At 40.7% G+C, this 15,529-nt stretch overlaps 1 protein-coding gene across 3 annotated transcripts in view; it reads right to left on the bottom strand.

Moving 5' to 3' along the window:
- The window catches only part of raph1a (Ras association (RalGDS/AF-6) and pleckstrin homology domains 1a), a 71,044-nt gene that overhangs the window by 43,433 nt on the left and 12,082 nt on the right, over positions 1–15,529 (bottom strand). For 2 of the 3 annotated variants that reach the window (XM_032567151.1, XM_032567154.1), the window contains exon 2: positions 1,770–1,821. The gene's annotated coding sequence lies outside the window, so the exon portion shown is untranslated. Of the gene's footprint in view, positions 1–1,769; positions 1,822–6,898; positions 7,011–15,529 lie in introns of those variants that run through there. The other variant, XM_032567152.1, reaches the window with a different exon arrangement.

The following is a 15,529-nucleotide window of genomic DNA, read 5'->3' as shown; positions in this document are numbered from 1 at the left end:
CCCTCTGTATGTCCTGCTTTACCACATCCACAAACCTTCTCTGCAGTCCAACACCCATCTCCCAACATATCCACTGTCCCTGTGCAGGTCAAAATGCCCCAGCTTTGCCTCTCTACACTTCATGTACAAACTGTTCCCTCTGATGTATTCATTTCTAATCATGCCTATGCTGGAAAGTTCTAGAGGAATTCTCTGGATCACCATCTCCAGGTTCTGTTTTTCTTGGTACTGTCACCATCTCTTAACCATACCACACTCATCTCCATCCACTCTGCATGAACTTTGTGCAATTCTGCACTTAATGGTCGACCCTGGGGGAATCAGCTACCTTCAATGCCTCTGCCGCATGCAGCTTCACTGTTCCACCTTTCTCCCTCTGTTTCGCACGTCTACTGTCTCGTTGCTCTCCTCTTCAGTGCATGCCTTCATCCCGGACTCTTCCAGCTGCCTCCTGTTTTCACCAGGGATCTCAAGGTCATCAGCAAATATAGAACATGAGGACTTCTGCAAGACCTTATTTGTCCATCATTTCTGGGATCAAAAAGGGGGTCAGAGTTGATCCCCGACATAATCCCACCCCTACTCCTACCTACCTCACACCTCAACACCGTCTCACTGTGCATGTGGACGTCCTGCATACTTCTGGTTACCCCAAAGTTGTTTTCTTGGCAACTTCACTCTCCTTTACCGTCAACACTCTAAATATCTTTAGTGTTCTTAACCTAACTTCCACAATTTATCTCTGTGTAGTTACTGCAGATGCACCAATCTGACATTAATATCCTTATTAATTAAAATTTGTGACAATATGCCTGATACATAAGGGCAGATCTATTCAGTCTAACTCTATGCTTTGTGCTCTGAGTGACGCCATGCTTTATTATTTTACATTATGCGCAGAATTCCTAAATGCATTCTGAACCATTTTGTTACAGCTTAATTTTACATGTTTGACAAAAGTAGTCAACTTGTTGTTTTTGTCAGTCTCAGTTTCTTTATCATTTATTCTACATTGGCTCTTCTACTCCTAACTGCACTGACTGAACAAATTAAAGTTGGTTTTACAAGTTTGACCAACATGGAAAAACAACAGCTTGTGAAGCTACTGGTGTATTTAAGTGTGCTGGTGCAGAGTTAGCAAATGCATATGTAATTCAGTACATTTATGTCTGTGTTTAAAAAAAATAATAAAACATTTTAGTAAATTCAGTCAATACTCAACCTCAGATATCAATATTGGTATCGGAAGTGAAAACAGTGGATCAGTGCATCCCTAGTAGTTACATGACCTCTTCACGTCTGTCATGTTCTTAAGAATCAGAACCAGAACTCTCCAAACCGTAGTTATTCTCTCACTCAAGGATTGTGTTAAACAAAAATCTAGCTCATAAGCCTTCATGCCTCCATTTTGATCGGTGTGTTTTTGCTCTTCATCCTCCTCACAGCTCCCCTCACTTCCTGATTTATTCACTTCTCTCCTGTTTTGCTCCCTCATCAGCTGCTCCTCAGGCTACACTATATTCTTTCTATATCTCCTACACCGTCAGCCCTGCTCAACTTAAACTGGCTAGGTAGAGTTAGTAAAATTCTGGTGAATGTTGTCCTGGATTCTCTGTTGAATTCCTAGAATTGGATCAGAGCAGTGGGGACTGAAACTGGTGCAGGTCCCAGGAGGAAATCCTCAGCCAAGTCTGTTGACGCTTGCATAAAATGCACAACAGTAGCAGCAGTGTGAAATACACTGATCTGTGTGGAGTAATGCTGCTCACCTTTGGTCTGCAAACGGCTCAGCACAGCTCCAGGAGCACCGATTCAGTCACCCTGCAGGCACAGAGCAGAGGAGAGGTTTCAACTCTACAATCAGGTTTCCTTAAGACAGAAAGTGAAATATTCCATATAGGGATGGATGTTTTTAGTAGAAAATACAATTGCCATTTTTTTTATATGGCTCTGATGATTAATGCCCTTATTTTATCAATATCCTCAGAACAGAAGTGTAACTTCATTTTCACAGTAAATTTTTGATACATTTTAAATCACTGTTTACTAAAATTGTTCTTCTACATTTCAGCTGTTAAAGTGACATGCCTTCACAGAAACATGGTCCATTCCTAATCCTTAAAGTTTAACATGGTGTTAACCTGTCCTTTGCAGCTTTAGCAGGTTTAACTCTTCTGGGCAGGTGTTTATGACCATGCTCCCTGAAGTACATGTGTGAGGTCAGACACTGATGTTGGACGAGGTACTCTGGCTCAGAGCCTCCACTCTATACCAAAGGTGTTCCACTGGGTTGGGCTTGGGACTCCGTGCAGACCATTCAGGTTGTTCTAAGCTAAACTCAATCATGTCTTTATAGACCTTTGATCTGTGGAGCTCTGCTGGAATGTCTCCAAACTGTTTCCAAAGAATCAAGAGAATAAAATTATCCAAAATGTCTTGGCAAGCTGAAATATAAAGAGCTCATTATCCTGGAACTAAGGAATTTAAAATGAAAAACCGCCCGATATCATAAAACCCATCCATCCATTTTCTAACACCCTTGTCCCTAGTGGGGTCAGGAGGGGTAATGGTGCCTATCTCCAGCGAACGTTTTGGGTCAGAGGCGGGGTCACCCTGGAGAGGTCGCCAGTCTGTCGCAGGGAAACACAGAAACAGACAGGACAAACAACCACGCACACACACACTCACACCTAAGACAATTTAGAGAAACCAATTAACCTGACAGTCATGTTTTTGGACTGTGGGAGAAAGCCGGAGTACCCAGAGGGAACCCACGCATGCACAGGGAGAACATGCAAACTCCATGCAGAAAGACCCCAGGCTGGCAATTGTACCCAGGACCTTCTTGCTTCTGGCAACAGTGCTACCAACTGCTTGCCAACTGTACAGCCTCATAAAACCCTTCGCACCAAACTGTACATTTGACACAATGCAGTCAAGTTCAACCAAGTGTCATTCTCCTGCCAACCACCAAACCCAGAATCACCCATTTCCTTTCCTCTTTGTTATGATTCTATGATCGGTTGACTGTGGAATGAGAGGAAATTTAACAACAGGATTTATTCCCATCGTGGCACCACCATGGAAATCACTGTGCTGTTAAAAGTGGGTTTGTTAATGTTTTAGAGGCAACATTAGCAGTCAAAGGCCATGACAAGAACGCATGAATTCAATGATTTAGATGAGCAAGTCATTACATTTGGTTACATCACAAAAAATGCCAACAGCGGTGTTTCCATTGACCATATAGTTGCGCAATTTGACATTTCGAAAAGAAATTTGCTTAATGGAAACACAACAATTTTGAAAAGAAAAAAGTTTTTGATCAAATGTTTTACCGCTAGGATGAGGTGGTTTGGCCGTATCAAAAATGATTTATTTTTGCAAAACTGCAGTGGAAACACTTTCTTCTCCTCACATGAGTCACATGATCATCAACCCGATGTTGCCACAGCATGAAGGAGGAGGATCATGATGCAGCATGTTTTATAATGACTTGTCACAAAGATAAACAGAATCTATAACTCTAACACTGACTTGTTCCCAAGTCCCTGGTTCCCACTGGAACAAGGGAGCAATGAGTTTTTATCATGCATTTTATCGCCATGTTGAACTCTAAACATTAATAGGAAGCAGTACTTTAGTACTTTAATATTGAAACTTCAAAAGCATGTTGATTGCAGGCCTGGTTTTTTACTGTACACAACCACTCTAACCTTAACCCTGACCAGTTCATTTAAAACCCTTAAATAGAAGCCAGAAGGCTGTAAGAGGCCTACAGGCTACAACAAGGTGGAGATAAAACAAGAAAATGTTCTAATGAGGTAACAAAAATGTTCAGAGACACGCAGCTGTCTCCACACTAAATATACTGTCAGCAGGTGGCACCAGCGTGTGTTCCTTTCATGGTGACCAAGCTGGATGTGTGTGACCTAAAAATAAGTGACAAGCCACAACGTTGTGTTGCCGTAGTTTGCGTCTGGCCCACTCCTCTCCTTTGAAGCTGCTCTGCAGGCTTTCCCCTTCGGCTCTGGTCTTATTTCCTTCTACATCTGTATTCACTTGTTGAGCTGAAGTCCCGCTAAATCACCACTGCTCTCCCTGTCACAGCTTCATCAGCTGTAGGCCTCTCATTGAGGAATTCATACAGAAAGCGGCAAACTGTGTGAGAGATGCTGTAATTATGTTTTCCAGGGTTTTGCAGTGAACATCTCTGCAAAACACATCTGTGTGTGTGCACCATGATTTTATATCCTTGTGGGGACCTTTTTCTGTCTACAGTGTGCGGTTGAAGGGACCACTGTTCTTTGTGGGCACAAATCCTGATTCTCACGAGGAGAAAGGTGGGTTAGGGGTCAGGATTAGGACTAAAGTGTGAATTGAGTTTTGGTTAGGGTGTAGTCCCTCCGCAAACTAACCAGGTTGTGCAAACGCTTAAAAATATAATCACTTCACATGACAGGGGAGAACACACACACACACGCACAGCCCTACTCATACTAAGATAAAAATATTAGCAGCTCTCATGTGATTGGTAGCTAAAGGCTGAACTAACAATAACAACATTGTCATAGCAAATGTACCACTCATGAGCACATCAGCAGCCTAGTGTGATTCTCACTGTCGCAGTAAAACTAAATTTTCTTCATCTGTTACCGGGGTTACAGAGAGCAACCGGACCACACAGTGGCGAAAAAAGAGGGTTTCACTATATTGAACCCCACGTGCTACAGAGCACCACTATGTGCTCTCTAGCACAGCACATAGTGGTGCTCTCAAACGCCTCAAAGTGTGTAGTTGTTGCCCCTGGGAACTGATGGAACTGAAGTCATGTTCAGATATCAGAACCTGTTTGTGGTTGGGCCTGATGCAGGCAACACCAAATAGTGGTTTCTGTGGCTCAGCTGTGGTTTCAATTCCAGCATCCTTCCTTAAGCATGGCATTTAACATCAACCTCCATACTGATCTGACTACTGGAGCATGAATTTTTATGAGTTTGTTTATTATTTTTCATTGAAAATAAATGGAGATAAACTCTCACTGACTGTTCATACCGTCAAGTTCAGCTCAGCTCTACAGCAGATCACTGTGGCTTGTAGGTTATTATAACCTTTCGTTTAGTTACCACAACACAGTGTCAGATTTCAAAAATGCCAGATAGTCAAACAACCATAAGCAAACTCTGTCATTTGATTAGGGTGTATTAAGCCAGGAATGCATTTAATAGTTGCAGGACACTGGCTGCCCAGAAGTTTGACCCCTGACCTCCAGGGAACCATGCCAGTTCAACTGCCACACAACAGATTCAGTTTCTATAGCAACACAAACCCCACAAAGCCAGTTCATGGTGGTGGACACTGCTGGACTGATGTGGCAATGTCAAAGTCTCCCTTCAAAAATAAATACAATGTGTCAGGATAACACTTCCTCATCCTGATGTTGAAATTGATTACTTGACAGGAAAGTATGTGGTGTATTGGTGTATGTGGTGTATTGGTCAATACTGTGGTTGACCATGATCTGGTGGTGTAATTCTTTGATTCAAATGTAGTAAAAATTTTCTACTACAGATATTCCTTTAAAGTTAAATGTTGATGCAGTAACTAACTGATGGATTGATTCTACTAATATTCAGAATTCCAAGGAATTCTCTGTAAGAATATGAATAGAATTTCAAGAATGCTGGTGTCTATCTTAGTTTATCACTACATTAAAGGTCAATTTTTAATACAATTTGCGTGACATATTCTAAATAGTTAATGCCAAGTTTTTCCCACATCTTTATATTTTCAGTAGATAACAGTTCAGAGACGTCCCTAATAGTATCGCTATCCTATGTTTGATATAATTTTCACCAGGAAGAATTAGCCTGAATAACGTGAGCCGGTCTTGGTTCTGGTTGAACATTTAACATGTTTAAGGTCTCTTTAAAGGACAAATCAGAGACAACTCACTTCTACATGCAAAACATAGAGCTTCCCCAAGACATCAGTCAGCTAGCGTCAGAAAAACAATGAAACTGTACTTTTCCCTCTATTAAAAAAAAAAGTTGTTTGGAAATATGTCCAGTCCTGAAAACACAGCCTGTCACAGCTTGTCAACCATAGAGACACCACCTCATATTTTTATTAAGTTAACACACATTCAAAACAAATGTACCAACAAGATACAAGGTTCATCTGTCGGTGAATGAAAAACAGCAGTGTGACTATTACAGCGAGTAATTAACTGGCTAAAATAATATTCTGTGCAGTGTGCAACTTAACTTTGGAATGACTACAGCCTAACTGTAACATATTTAACCTCTGTGATGCACTGGTTATGCCTTATTAGCTGGCAGTATCATTTTGATCTCATTACTTCAGACATGTGTAGCAATGACCATCAAAACGTCTGTAACTAAGGAGACTGATTTTTACTGGAATGTTTGTTCTTCCCCAATTTAATTTATTGTTACTTGTTTTGTTGTTAAGGTTTACCAATCACTGCCTTAATTTGTTGGTTTGCCTCCAATTCATACCAAAATGCTGGGAAAATAATCTGCTCTTTAAATTCGTTCACTCCTCCTGTTACTGCAAGTCGGATTTATTTTGTTTTTATGCAACCAAGCTGGAAAAGCTCTTTGTTGAGTCATAAGGAATATCTTTAGTTCCTGTCATGCATGTTTTCCCAGATTATTCCTGACCAACATGTCTGATCTCAGTTCATTAAATGGGTTTATTGTAGAATCTCTATTTATTAGTCTTGTGTTTGTGAAGTGCTGCAGCCTGGCCTCTCCTCCTCGGCAGATTGATGACTCTTCTATTACCCAACAGACCACTTGAAAGGATTTTACAAAAGAAGCCAGCCTGCCAAAACAAAGGCTTTTAACTCTCCAATTGGAAACAACAGCCTTACCTCTGTTAGTCCTCTTGTAATAAAACTGTGATCCACTGCTAGAGGGCTGTGATGGTAATACTTAGTCATGATTTCCTCTGACAACAAGCTACAAGTATCTACTTTAAAACTATGTAGGGCATTGCTTCATATCTGATTCATTGCCAAATCATTTCATATGTTTCACTTCCATATAGCAGGCATCCGGGTCTCCACCCACTTAAAGAGATCCCTGCTATATGGACATGAGGCTTTGCTGCATCTCAGATAGATGCAACCTGAGCAGTGAGGTGTAGCTAACTGTGTTTGTGGGGGTGAAGAGGGAAATTGCCCTTGTTAGGATATTAAGGACAGATAAATGGAGCAGTCTACTGCAGTCAACACGACACTCCAGAACAAGAACTTGTGTCACTGAGGCGGTATAGTTTCCTACAATCACAGTTTAACCAGTTATTACCATTTTAAAACTGTATCATAGAAACGTCCTGCAGTTGCAACCACCTGGTGTTTGCAGGACTCCCACCTTCTCGCTGTTCAGATTCACCCATTTGTGGATTTTTTCTGTGGAAAACTGATTAGCAGAAAATGAACCTACATCCAGATTATTTCGTAGAGAATATCTAAAATATTCAATAGAAAATGAAAGTTTATAAATCAGAAGTAATGCCAGTCGACACACTATTGACTATTGTTTGCAAAACAGCCAATCCTGTTTGATTTCCTTGGTGCAGATTGGCTGTGCCTCCAAGAACAGAGACAAGGAAGACTGTAGATGTTAGTGTAAGGACTGTTTCCCATATTAATGCACACTAAGGTGTATCTGGAGTTTGAACTCCAGCAGGAAGTGTGAACTGTTTTAAGATCTCAATTATTCACAGATTTCAGCTGTTTTACTTTCCCCAAACTTCTTCAGTTAGTCTTTATCTTTCATTTAGTTAGCTTCAGGCTATTTTAAAACCCGACAAAGAGCAGCTTATTTACACAAAACCTCAAACTGTGCAATTGACAGGATGAGTCACATGTTTTTTTTTATTTTAATCTTCCATTTTTCCATTCAAATCCAAACCAGCGCGTATCTAGTGAAGCCAATTCACTTTGAATAATATTACAGTATCATTTGTCACAGATTGTGATCAATAAACCAATCCTCAGTGCAGTCTGCCAGCTCTGATGCCTCTGGGTCTCCACATTCACTTCAATTAAAAGTCACCATCGTTTCCCCCAAGTCAATAAAGTGACCCAGGAATTATCAACCTGCTGGGGAATCATCTGCCAAGTTTTCCTTCATTCCATTGATAACCATCCAGAAAGAAAGACGCTGTGGCCAGTTTCCTCTAGGCTTTATAAAACTCTGCTTGCTTCTTTTAATACCGTCTCTGTCTGTTCCAGACTAACAATAAAATGTTACTCGTCATAAGTTTGTTACTAAGACTATTGATTCCCAAAATGACTGATCTTATTTAATGCAGTTTTATCATAACTGGCCCACAATTCTTCATAAACTACCAACTCATTATGGTGTAGATGCAATTTTAATTGTAATGTGCTTACATATTGTATATTTAAATTAAAGGTATATTTTCACATGAATAACAGTAACGGTGGGAGGTGGAAAGGGTAGAAGCACCGGTGTGTGTCTGCGTGTGTGTGTGTGGGCAGAACAGCTCATCTTTTGTAAGCAGACAGTTTAGTCTGCATCAGCTGAAGGACGTCCACACACACAAGATTTTACCCTGAGTAGCTCCAACAGCTCAGTTTGCACCTGCTGCAGCTGAAACGAGGCCAACAGTTTCACTGAAGGGACATTCTTCCATACGAGCAGCTCGGCTAAGCGGCTGGTTACCAGGCAGAACTGTTCTGCCTGGTAACCAGTTAGCCCCCCAACTAAACCAGTACAGTCCTGACAAGATGAGCAGTCAGGTCAGATTACAGGCGGCAGAGTGAACGCACCCTGAGGGATATCTGCTGCATGCTTTTTTCTGTTTTACTCCAGTTAGGCTCAGACTGGTGGCGCTTCAGGGTCCGTACAGTTAGGTCAAACTGTAGGTATGAGAGGTCAATGCAAAAATCTGCCCTGAGTTCTATTTAAGGGTACGAGAGTAACGGAGGTGAAAGCAAATGCTCATTTCATGTATCCGATAACAATAAATTGTTTCCTTTTGCTTCACAAATATGCACTTCTTTGGGTTATTCTGTGTAGAATAACACAAAGGCTGAAATGTTACAATAGTGTAAACATTACACAATCCTCTCATTATCAGTGCAACTTCATGTTTTGAGGGGTTCTTCTGAAAATGCGTCATCGTGTTTCCTTCCCATCCAGTCTGGCAAAGTTAACTCCTGACACACACCACACACACCCCTACACGCACACACACCCATAAGAACAATATTTCCTCTCCTTGTGTTCCTGTTTCAGCTCTGCAGAGAAACATAGGGGCCAAAAGTAGAGTTTTTTTCTATTTTTGGTTTGGATTGTTACCCTGAACAAATCAGGCAGGAAGAGCACCAAGTTCTGGGACATTTTCTTCTTTTATTCTCCATATATTTTCCAACACTTAGCTTATCATTGGTATTTGAGGTATGAAGATGAAACACCAGCTTTGTGTAAAATCAGCTTGTGGTGACAGCTGCCAGGTAAACACTTGGATCATCACATGCTCTGGAAGGGAGTCGACATGGGCAGAGAAGCTGAGATAAAAGTCCTCTTAACTAGATGCTCAGGAGGTGAATCCACTCTGCCCTGGAACCCGTTGGGAACATGAGATGGTTTCTGCTCTGAAGAGCTTCACCCATTGCCGCTGCACTGGGATCAGCCGCACTGCAGAGCTGTCAGGAGGAATCCAGCAACCTCAAAGCTGCTCTGACACACAGCGAGCACCGCCTCATAAACCCACTGCAAGGTCACCGAGTTACTGGGTTAATATCCTGCTGCGATCAGGATGCGTGCATGAGCGACTGTTTATCATGTTGGCCCACTAGCTGCAAGCTGTACCCCAACTATGGTCTCAGTCTGTTCAGACTTAACCAGTAGAACGCAGTTAAAGTTAAGCTTTGATGTTATTTAATGACTAAGCCAGGAAATAGCCCTAACCCTCCAGTAGAGAAGTTTTAAGATCTCATTCAATGACGGAAGGATGGAGCAAAACTCTGAGTTTATCTTTCTATCTACATATTAACGGTTACCGATGGTTACAGAAGTACTTAACTTTCTTGGTTTTCCTTGAGGTCTGAGATTCCAATTCTGCTCAATTTTCTGTCCAAGAAATTTGTGGCGAGTATTGGCAACAAAAATTAGTAGCCAAATTTTCCATCAAAGTTTTTAATGCAAATTTTAGAGCAATTTATTTGAAAAGGTTGATGGAAATAACAAAAATCCAACCAACCACCTCAATTTTGCAAAGAAACGTTTTTACACTCACTTGAGGTGTTTTTTTGGCTTTTCAGACAAAGAGTTAATACGTTAAAGGGGAGATGGAAACACATCTGCTAAATAAGGTCCGATATAGTCCCTGTTGGGTCTGTGCCTTACCAGTGGCACAAAACTCAGAGTCCAGACCTCCAGCTCGGAGGTTTGGCTTTTCTGAGATGTTTGGTTCGTGCCATGTAATTAAACAGGAAGTTTATTACATGGCTGTAATAAATTTCCTGTTCATTACAGCCATGTGTAGCGTCAACATCTGATGAAATTATGCATTGAGTAGCCTGGTTGATTTGCTCCAAATCAGCAGATGGAAAAATGGCCAATACATATTTTCCTTTCTCTATTTTCCTTTTTGGCTACATTTCAAAAGTCTGTTTCAAATTCACATGAGAAGTTGATGGAAACACAGCTACTGTGCTTTAGTTTTCTCGACCATGTTTTTCCACACAAAAAAAAATTCAAATAATGCCAAAAAAACATTTTCTCATGAGACTTATGCCGTCTCGTCTGTGTATAATGCTGTTGCTGCAAGTCAGTCAGTTAAAATCCGGTAACCAACTAAAAATCTTAACATTAAAACAGAAAAAAAGATGAACACATTGAAATATTTACATTTTTCTAAATGAACACATGAGGATATGCTACCTTGACATAAAGAGAATGTTGAAAGTAAGTTTCATTTATTTTGTCCTAAAACAACCAGAAGCCATTAATGCAGCCCTCAGCTGGAGCCCTGAGACTGAAGCAAAAACAGAAACAGATTGTTCGCTGTATGAGAGATTAAAGCCTACAGTCCCTGAAAGCTACTTGCAATGAAGAATAACAAAAAAAGAAAAACGTCTAAAGGTAAGAAAAAGAATTTCCAAAATTTGGGATTATATCAAACAAGTGATTAATTGAATGATGAAGGGCGTTCATTAAATTTAACAAAGAGGAAATGAAAATCCTGGTCTTTGAGGCTGATTGTTCATCATTCAAAGGGAAACTATCTGGTTTTAATCACTGACAAACACTGCTCCATTTTATAAATCAATATTCACAGACGTTCTGTACATTGATAACTTATTTAGCCATTTGGATGGACATGTCGAAATTCTTGAAACAAAATTACAGTTGGATATATTCCATACATTCTTCAGCCAACTGACTTGATCAGCACAGAAATACTTTCCACGTTATTCTCAGGATGCTGGGAACCCAGGAAAACATCAGCTAAAGCTCATGTGATCAATTTGACAGAAGGTCAATAACTGAATGTGGTATCAGTCTGTTAATATTCCATCATTCTTTTTATATTTACAATTAGAAGTGGGTCAGTGTCATCTAACATCTGAGGAATCTGCCTCAAATAAAGCCATACGTGAAAAATACCTGGTTTTGTAGCTGCTTTATTCATTCAGAATGAGAAACCATCATCAACATGTAGACTGCTGCTTTTCTACCAGAGAGCAATGGTGTTACCTTTATCCATCCACCCAACCGCAATTTGTTCCAAAGACCCACCACACTGACGACATGAACCCCCCCACAAGCAGAACTTTTCAAAAACAGACCATTTTTAGCTACAGTTACAGGACTGCGGTTCAAACAGTAGAACTTTCCCCTGAAGCTACACAGCGTCACCCAAACATACTATTTCACAGAAACGGTAATAAAGCTTTCCGCTTCTGCAGCGCTCCCTGCCAGAAACAACATCTGCAGCGGGAACCAGAGACCCGTTCCAATCACTCAGACAGCAGGAAACAGGAGCGAAGGAATAAATGACAAAATCTGTGTGATTTTGGTTTTTTGACAATTCTCCAAAAAAACTTTTCAGATGACACACAATAATCACTTTCAGCTTTCACATAAATTTGGTTCAGATAAATCACTGGTTACAGCTTTACCACAGGCTGGATCTGGCCAAACAACGCAGAAAAGCAACTAACAGCTTGTTAGTTCTTTATTCATCTCTATCCGGAGCCATCTACAAGCTCCCATCTAAATGGTTTACAATATGATTTTGTAAACTCATTCACTCATTTTAAAGGCATTCAGCATGGAGCAAACATCCAGCATGAAGAGTTTTCCACTCCGTTTTTACTGCACCAGCTCATGAGTCCTGCAAATAACCTCTGACCTCTCCGCCCTTCTTCTGAGAACACTTCAGTGAATCAGTAAAGTGGGGAAGTTATCACTTTCCATTCAGAGGAATTATCGAAAGCAGAAGAAAAACTAGGGTCCTTCAAAATCTGTTTTATTTTCCAAATTCCACTTTTATTTTTCTCAATTCCACCTTCTCCATTTTAATCATATTTCTTAACCCAAACATGTGTAACTATGGTGTGAATGAACCAGGTACGGGAGCTGCAACGGCCAAAATACTACAGAAGTCACTGAATATCAGCAAATTCTGTGAAATTCTGCATTTTATTGTGCATCCCAATTCTGCAATTCCATCTGAGTTTTCTTCCATAAAAATGTGTCCTCCTTTAGCAAAAGATACCAAGTATGACATGATTTGGATGATTCCTCTGTTGGAGCATCGTTTATTTTCCTTGGCGCTGACTGACCCTCAAGAGTGGAGATAACGAAGGCTTTAGATGTTAGCTTCTGCTGTAGTTTCAGATGGTTTCCACTGCATGTATCAAACATCTGATGTTTAAACTAAACATCAAATTTCTGCACTTCTGAGTGTTTTTAGAGGAGGTCTCAGGTATTCACAGATTTTCTCACACAAAAACTCTTAAACTGTTCATTAAGAGGGTTCTGGACAAGACGCTGCAGTCAACCCTTTGAAAGAAGTAAGGAAGGGTTATGTAAGGCAACGTGTCTCTAAGGCCAGTGTTAATTTAATAAGCCACAGCAGTTATGAGTCAGCGTTCCATATTAAGCTACTGGAAATATGCTAGCATAACGTCTCTCCAAAATACACAGCACACCCAGCCAGTTAAAGCAGGAAATATGTTTTTTTTTAGCAGAAGCAGTGTTGGGCAGACTCGTCCCACTGAGAAACACCGACATGACAGACGGTGAAGGAAGGCTGGAGGGAACACCATCCTCATTCCTCATTTTAAAGGCGTTTAAAGGCATAGTAGGGAGCAAACATCCAGGATGAAGAGTATTCCACTCCATTTTTACTGTACCAGCTCATGAGTCCTGCAAATAACCTCTGACCTCTCCGCCCTTCTTTAGCAGGGTTTGGACCCAGACCCGCTGGCTGACAGAGGCCTCACATACTTTCTGTCTGTGCCGGAGCGCTGCTGGGATGCGCAGGGCAGCTGAGGTTTGTTCTGGACCGGCTTCAGGTCGGAGTGTGTTCTCACATGTGGAGGAGCCAGCGCCGAAAAACAGCGGCTGCTCCAGACGTACTGCAAGTCATCATAGAACCACACACACCCACACACACTTCTCCTCTCGACGGTGGTTTCAAACCAAGCCAACCAACCGGCCAACAAACCCCATACACACTCTCACTTTGTTCCACCCACACAAAGCCATCACATCACCTTCAACATACATCAGCAGCTCAGACAGAAAGGCCTGCAAGGCAAAACTCAGGGCACAATTTCCACTGCAACATGACCTCAATGAACTACAAAGCAGGATTTGTTGTGCAGTGAGGTAACTTCAGGTTAGGTTAACACTTTTAATCAGTCCATCGGTATGTGGCCGGCAGGCTGGACAGCTTTAACCTTCTGGCTCTCACACACTGCGATCCATCATCCATCAACAACTGCTGATCAATAAGAACAATTAAAGAATATATGAAAAACATTTTCCTTGAACTATTTAATTTGTTTTAAATTAAAAACTAACTTTTATTCAGACAGGGCTCAGGTAGCCATGTGGAGGCTGGAGAATGTCAGGAAAAGTTCAGGACTGAAGTGAATTTGTGATGACAAAATTATAACATCAACAAATCATCTGCCATAACGCACACATTTCCAGAACCCCAGTCCCAAGGTCTAATTTCAACATTCACTTTGAACAGTCGACCAATCAAGAATCCCCACCTTGTCACTTTGATAAGCTACAGTCACCGTCCTCTCCTTCAGACATCTGTGGGAGTAGAAGGTTTAGAAACGTTTAGGGTCGCACAAATTAGTGTTTAGTAAAAACGTTTTTTCTTTTTACTAAACAGGACTCAAACTACATTCAACAAACATTCACGGCTTCTGATGTAGTTGATTCTGGGCCATATAGCCTCAACAATAACCATTAATATTGCTCTGAATGCTGGATATAATGCTGATTGGTCCAACAGAACTGAGAGACCGAGACGGCGACTCTTAAGAGTCTGACTCGAGTCTCCTCGTTTGGACTGGGCCTAACATATTCTTCACTGTGAGCAGTGGTGGGCGCTGCTAGCTAAAAGGTTTTGTTATCCTAAAGCACTAATCATAAACATTAGCTCCACTAATGTTAAAGAGCTAAACTAATCCAGTATTTAGCGAAAGCTGATGCTAAAGCGCTAACTTCAATTCAAATTATGTCTGCCCTTGGAAGACTGTAACCCTCGAGCACCAATTTCATTTTGATGCTGTAATTTACATGTTGTATAATGCCTATAGATACTGTATTTATGTTTTGTTTCTGTACGTATCTTGTTCAAAATAAATTTTTGTGGGAAAAAAATTTTGAAAAAAAAAAAACATGAGGAGAGGAAATGGAACTTTTGCATAAAGGATCTTCACACACTTCAAAATAAGAGCATGAAAATAAATGTCTTAGTAAATTAGCGTTTTCAAATTTATCTGAAAAAATGTACATAGGGAAAGCTAAGTGAGGTAAGAACTTTCAAAAATAGCAAAAGTGTTAAACGAAACATCTGCTCTGCTATTAGCGCATGAGTGGATTAGTGCAAGTGTGGTGAGTGTGGCCAAAACTGACTGTAGCTACACACTCCAGTATAAATAACTATTAAGCATAAGTTTAGGTGTGGTTTTAAAGTCTATAAAATAACATTTGGATGAATTGTTATGACATTTTTAAGGTTAAGAGTTGTCAACAAACCGCTGTCACCATCAAGGCCACACAGAGACAGAGCTGCAAGCATTTGACATATGAACTGATAAGCTTAGAAGCCATATTGGTTCTGTGAAAGAGAGTTAAGATTTAATTAAAGTGAAGACATTAACAGGGCAGTCTGAAGGAGGAACAATATTTAAGGGCTCTGACCTCAACAAAACCTCACTTCAAAACAACCTGGTAAAACATACTTTGGGCTTGGATCTATCAAATGCACA

The sequence above is a fragment of the Xiphophorus hellerii genome, chromosome 7, assembly GCF_003331165.1.
Source record: "Xiphophorus hellerii strain 12219 chromosome 7, Xiphophorus_hellerii-4.1, whole genome shotgun sequence".
Taxonomy (NCBI): domain Eukaryota; kingdom Metazoa; phylum Chordata; class Actinopteri; order Cyprinodontiformes; family Poeciliidae; genus Xiphophorus; species Xiphophorus hellerii.
Note: the sequence above shows the minus strand (reverse complement) of the source record. Positions and strands in the feature narration are given on the sequence as shown.